Source organism: Gallinula chloropus, assembly GCF_964237585.1.
Source record: "Gallinula chloropus genome assembly, chromosome: 22".
In the NCBI taxonomy this organism is placed as follows: domain Eukaryota; kingdom Metazoa; phylum Chordata; class Aves; order Gruiformes; family Rallidae; genus Gallinula; species Gallinula chloropus.
The window spans coordinates 5,542,844-5,549,024 of NC_140107.1; positions in this window are offsets into that span (position 1 = coordinate 5,542,844).

Consider the following 6,181-nt stretch of genomic DNA (forward strand, 5'->3'; position numbering starts at 1 on the left):
ATAACAGATTGGGCCTGATGGCTTGGTTTTGCCATTTGGACCAGGTGATATAATGGCTGAGGTGAGGGTCAGAAGCAGTGAGGAAAGCTGAGGGACAAAAAGAAAAAGCCCAGAATCATTTAATTTGTTTTTTTACCTGTGAACCCCACTGCTGTTGAGGACCTGCATTGTGCCACACTGTGCAGTGTCCAGGGCTGGGGCCAGGCAGAGAAGCCACCACCATCACTGGCAGGTGCTTGTTCAAGAAGCAAGGCTCCCTAACCCAACCTCAGCGCTGGGGCTGAAGGCACACGGCTGCAGGGCACAGTGCAGACAGACCTGAATCTGCTGCTGCTGGTGACACTGAAATCCAAACCCAGACCAAGCCCCAGGCACGCAGGGCCCCACCTATCCCCTGACTGTCTGCAGGCAACGTCCCCAGCAGAGCCAGTCGTCTGACATGTGCTGAGATGCAGCCCTTCTGCTATGGGAAAGCAGGAGAAACACATCTCTCACCCTCTCTGCCAGGCCCCAGAGGACAAATCTCCGTGGCTTGGAGCAGGACATACTCATGCACTTCTCAGCCTTTCTCAAGGTGTTTGCAAATCCTCCTGGTGTCAGCTGGCTCAAGGCATCCTGCAGCAGGGAGGGATGGTCTCCATCAATATTCAAGGCACACAGATGCAAGGAGAGAGGTGACAGGTCCAGAGAGCCTCTCTGCCACAGCCAGAAGAATGGATATTGTCCAGAGGCAGCACAGGAGGATAAGTGGTTGCAGGATCTGTGTTCTGCTGCAAGCACCAACCAAGCTCTGCTCCCACAGAGTCCTGTTGTCCCCATCCACAGCTACCCGACACCAGCACTATGTTCCCATTCAGGCCCACGGATGGTGACTGGGGACCCTGGAGCTGTTCCAGGGCTTTGCATGCTGCAAAGATGTCCCCACTCCTCCTCCTACCCCCATAGCCCCCTTCTTTTAATTAGCTGGAGAATGTAAACGAGCATGGCCTATGCCCAGGCCCCTCCTGCAGACCCCAGGAGAAAGTGCCACATGCTTCTGGGATCACTATTGGTTGATGAAAGACCATTTGGTACCCAGGCTGCCAGCAGGCTGGTAGGTGGTCTCAGTGGGTCAGCATGGGCAGCAAGCACCCACCAGCAAGCAAGACCAGTCATTTCCCACACCAGGTCCCTAACATTAAAATCCTCAGGCCTTACATGCAGCCAGGTTAGTCCCAAAACCAGAGTCCTTGTATCACCATCATCTCCTATCCATCCATCCATCCATCCATCCATCCATCCATCCATCCATCCATCCATCCATCCATCCATCCCTCCCTCCCTCCCTCCCTCCCTCCCCATACATTACTGGCCATTGCTCCCACCACCAAACCCCAACCACCCACTCACCCTTCCCCCTACATGCTCTTCTATCCATTTCTTTAGCCCTTTCCCAGTCTGTCTCCACTTGTTTAAGATTAGAAAGTCAGTGTTGGTCCTCTTGTCTGTTCAGCGGGTGACCCTTTAGCTATGAGGGCGTAGAGGAGGATGCAGACAAGCACCCTGCAAGAGCAACACCAAGCTGACCCACCCTGTGCCAGAAAAGCACTCACCAGCTCTGTGCAGCAGAGAACGGTGGGAGGAGAAAGGGTTTTATTAGGGGGGACCCAGGGCAGCCAGATGGCCATAAAGACCCTTTCAAAGACTTCAAAGAGTTTGCCTGCTGCTTGAGGAAACCTTAGGTTTCTGTGTTGCCAGGTTTCAGCTTCAGTTTAATCCTCTCCTTTTGTCAGTGTTAAATAATTAAAAGCAACTGGTGCTGCAGGAGAGCAAAGAGTGCCCAAGAACAGAGCCAGTGACCCAGCCAGCACGTGAGACTAATAAATATAGATCCTAATTATTACTGAGCCAAGACAAAGTCCCTATCCTCCTGTTGCTGGGTGCAGTTCACGCTACTCTGAAAGGCCAGGATGAGCCACAGTTTATATTTATTTATCCAGCAAATACCAGCTAGGCACCAGTGCTGGGCACCCCTGGGGCACGGGGCAGAATAGCTCAGGTAACACCATAAGCCATTGCAGCATCTTTTAATTCAAGCTCTGCAGGACAGTGAGGCTAAAGCAGCAAGGGACATCAGCCAGGACCTGGGCTATAACCTTCCCAGTCCCGATTCCCCCCTACTGTCCTTTGACACAGAGGCCACAAGTCAAACTCCTCCACTTTCTCCTCTCCACCTTGCACCCTCACTCCTCTAAGCTTTAATTAAAAAGAAGAAAATAATGTGCTTGAAGCATGGAGATGCATCCTGTGGTGCAACGGGGACAAAACAGCTCAAAAGACATGGTCCTCCTGGGATCAAGAGGGTCCTTCTGTCAGGGCAAGAAGAGCCTGGAAGGGAGGTAGAGCCAGGCTCAGGCTGCAGCAGCTCCTGGCTCTCCAGCCCTCATTACCATGGCCTGTGCCAGTTGGCAGGGCTGATGCTGTGGTGCTCTGGAGCACCCTTATCTCTCCAGGAGAGGCTTTCATTGCAGCCCTTGAGCACTAGGAAATGGAGATACTCGACTTGATGATACTGATCTGCAAATCAATCAAAGGGGGAGGATGGGAAGGGGAACAGTTTGTCCCTGCCTGTCACTCCATGGAGGCTTTGCCCTTCACTGGTGACAGCTGATTAATTCCCAACCAAGCTTGGGCAAAATTGGTGCCCCTGTCAGATGAACAACAAGGAAACCATGAGGAAGTTTAGTCCCTGCCTGTAAATGACCCACCGTGGAGGCATCTCACACCAAGTCCCCAGAGCCCAGAGGGCTTGGACCACCCTGTCCATGGGTGCTTGAGGTGTGATCTGGGCCATGAGGGTGGTAAATCCACAACTTTCCTTGCAGGAAGATCTCTCCAGACTGGGCTGGTCATTTCCCTGGGATAAGAGGAGGAGCCACTGCCAATGCCCAGAACTGGCATTGTGCCATCCCGCTGTGCTCAAGAGGGATGGCAGCTGAGCTGGGAAGTTTGGGCACCTGAAGATGGACCAAAGCTTCTTGTGGTCATTCTGTGATGAAAACTTGGTGGCAAGATGGGCTCCCAGCCCCATGGCAGGAGGAACCAGTTGGGTCCCCACCAGCTCCTGTACCTACAGCAGTTCTTTTCCCCAGGCTGTTGAGGTGGGAGCAGGACACCAAGGAGGAGGAAATAAATGCCTGCAAGCCTGATGCAGCCCCTGCCTCCAGACACCCATGCTGGGCTGCAGGGTGTCCCCTCCATCCTCTCCTCACTGGGCAGCACCAACCTGCCCTCCTGGCTGCTGCTGTTCCGCTGGCGTTCTGTGAGTCACACACTGATGTCACCTCTCTGCGTCACCGGAGCTCAGAGATAGATTTAATGAGGCTTTGTTTTCTTCAGCTAAGAAAAACCTCAAAGCTTAGTCTGAAGCATCCTGAGGAGCCAGCAGGTGTCTGCTGCTGCCACTGTCCCCACAGGAGGATGGGCACAACTGCAGAATGGTCCAGCGGGCTGGCTGACAGCAAAAGCAGAGCATCAGAGACCTGGGGGACAACATGCCAAAATCACACAGGAGTGCCTTTGTCCTCACTAGAGCCTGCCACATGCCACCATCCTCACTGCACATGGCTGGTGACATGGCAGGTGACATCCTGCCATGACTTGCACTGCCTGGGTGAAGCCACGCACTGGGACAAGTGGCAACGGCACCGTCAGCCAGGGGACCTGACAGCATCTCTGAAGGCTCCTACAGAATAAGCTGAGATGTTGGCTGTTGCTCCTGGTTGGCATTCATACATGTGTGCTGGCACTTCCCTACCCACACCATGCTCTTGTCCTGCAGTTTGAGGCCACCAAACCCAAGAGAAGGGATCATGCTAGCATCTTTCACAGGCTTCCCAACAGCTTTTTCAAGCCATGTGATACCTGGGGAGTGAATCCTGATTTACACCAGTAGAGAGGGCAATTTAAACCTGTAGCATTTTAAATCCAGAGGAAGAAATCCTTGCAAAGAAGAAGAGAACAAAATTCATTATAAAAATCAAGAGAAACAAGGAGCATTTTTCTCTGTTATGAAGGTCACTAAAAAGAGAAGCATCACGTGGGGTCCCTGGGAAACCAGTAATGTAAATAGTCAGTGGACAGAGGGCATCTTCTATTAATGAAGGTGTCTTGCTAAAATACATAGGCATCATATAAATTATCAGATAATGAAATTCCAGTTAATTTGCTGCCTGGTCAGCCACAGCCCTCCTGCCACGCTCCTTAGCTCTGCCAATAACATTAGGAAAGAATTACATTGGTACTAGGGCAGCTGGTCGACTTGATGCAGAAACCTTATCACCTTCTCCAGGATGAGGTGGGGTGACCACTGCAGACCCACAGCCCTCTCCAGTGGGTCATGCACCATGGCACGATGGGTGTCCATGCCTGCCACACAGGTCCTCAAGAGCCAAAAGACAGGATTCTATATTCATTTGAGGACAAGCAGCCAAGTATTTATCTGGGAGGTGTGCTTGTGAAGTCTTACTTCCCCAGGGGCTCTAGAGAGCTGCTGATGTGCGATGTCTCTAGCTGGTGGAAGTCTGTCACCTCTCAGCATGTTTTAGGGGCTGCAGCAGGCTGGGATCATAGACACCTAAGAGAGAGAAAGCCAGGGGCACCTTTCCCTGCCAAAAAGGCTGCAGCAATTGAAAGCAAACACAAGGTGCAGGATCAGGTCTTGCACCTACAACCTGGAGTGGGTTTCAAGCACAAATCCTGTTACAACTCTTTCCAATTACCCCTCTCTCTCTGCTGCTCTGAACTATTGGTGCTTCATAGCACCAAACATTCAGCATGCTCCATGTAATTTTAAAACCATTATGTAAGCTGCTCCCCCCGACACTTCCCCCCACACCCCCCCCCTCCCCCCACACCCCCCCCCCATCTCTCAATGTCTCCAATTGGTGTGTCAGAATGTAATTAGCTTTTGATGGGATGTTAAGATTTCTTGAGCTCCTGTGGAGAGGCAGCATGGGGAGAGGCGAGGCAGCGGATTGTGATTGTCACTCCCCATGGTAAGTGCTCAAAGACCCTGGAAGACTCATTTACAAAAATATAAAATAAAATAAATAAATAAAAAAATCCAAAAGCAACAGACCCAGTAGGCTTTAGTTTAATTGACTGAAATCACTGAGATTTCTCTTTTTTTACCTCTCTGCTTTCTCCTACTTGGAGAGAAATGGAAATTAACTGCCTCGTGACCAGCAGAAACGTGCCATGCTGTGGCAATGGTCTCTATCACAATCCCAGCTCAAGAACACCTCAGCTGTTCATCCCTGCACATCCATCAAAGCTATGCTGTAAGCTTTGCTGCTGCAACCCATCTCATGAGCACTCCTCCATCCACACCAGGACTAAGTCCTTCATCCCAAACCCACTGACCCCCAGCAGTGCCACACCAGGACTCTCCACCCAAACAGCAGAAAGGGCAAAGGGAGGTGATAATAGCTGATAATTTCCCGCAACCACATTCACAACAGCACATCTGATCATGGCAAAGAGTGATCCAAAGCCCAGCTTCAAACAGGATGGCACTTGAAACCCAGATCTGCAGTTCAAGGGAAGTTAAGTGTCTCTAAACAGAGCATCAATCTCAGCTGCCATTGCTGCTGGTGCTGAGCTCCATGAGCACTTAGCAAATTATAGCTCTCCATCCCAGTCTGGCAGGGCAGCAGCATCACTGCATCCCACTGATGGGACACATGCATCAAGACATGGGGTGCTTTCACCAGGGAATAGCATTTACCAGAGAGGCCATTAGTTTCAGCATCAAGTTTGTCATCCCTGAGACCTTCTGCAGCTCTGGCTGTGGGACCCCCTGAGAAGAGGAAGACACAGGGGTTGTCCTTATCCAGGTAAACCAGGAGGAGAAGGTGTTTCAGGCCTCACAACCTCAGCCTTAGATGCTGCAACAGAAGCCTGTCATTGAGGTTTTACAAGAACAAATTCAGGTTGGTGTCACTTTATCACAGACATAGTATGGTGGAGAGCTGCAGGACTTGTGCCCTAATGATTCATGCAGGAAACACTACATTTTCAGAGCAAGTTTCCACACTCTTCCCCTCTAGCTGAACCCCATGGCAGTGTAAAACATGACTGGAAATTCCCCCAGAGCGAGTTTTCTGCAAGCTGTCTGGGCCTGAACTTTCACGAGAGCATC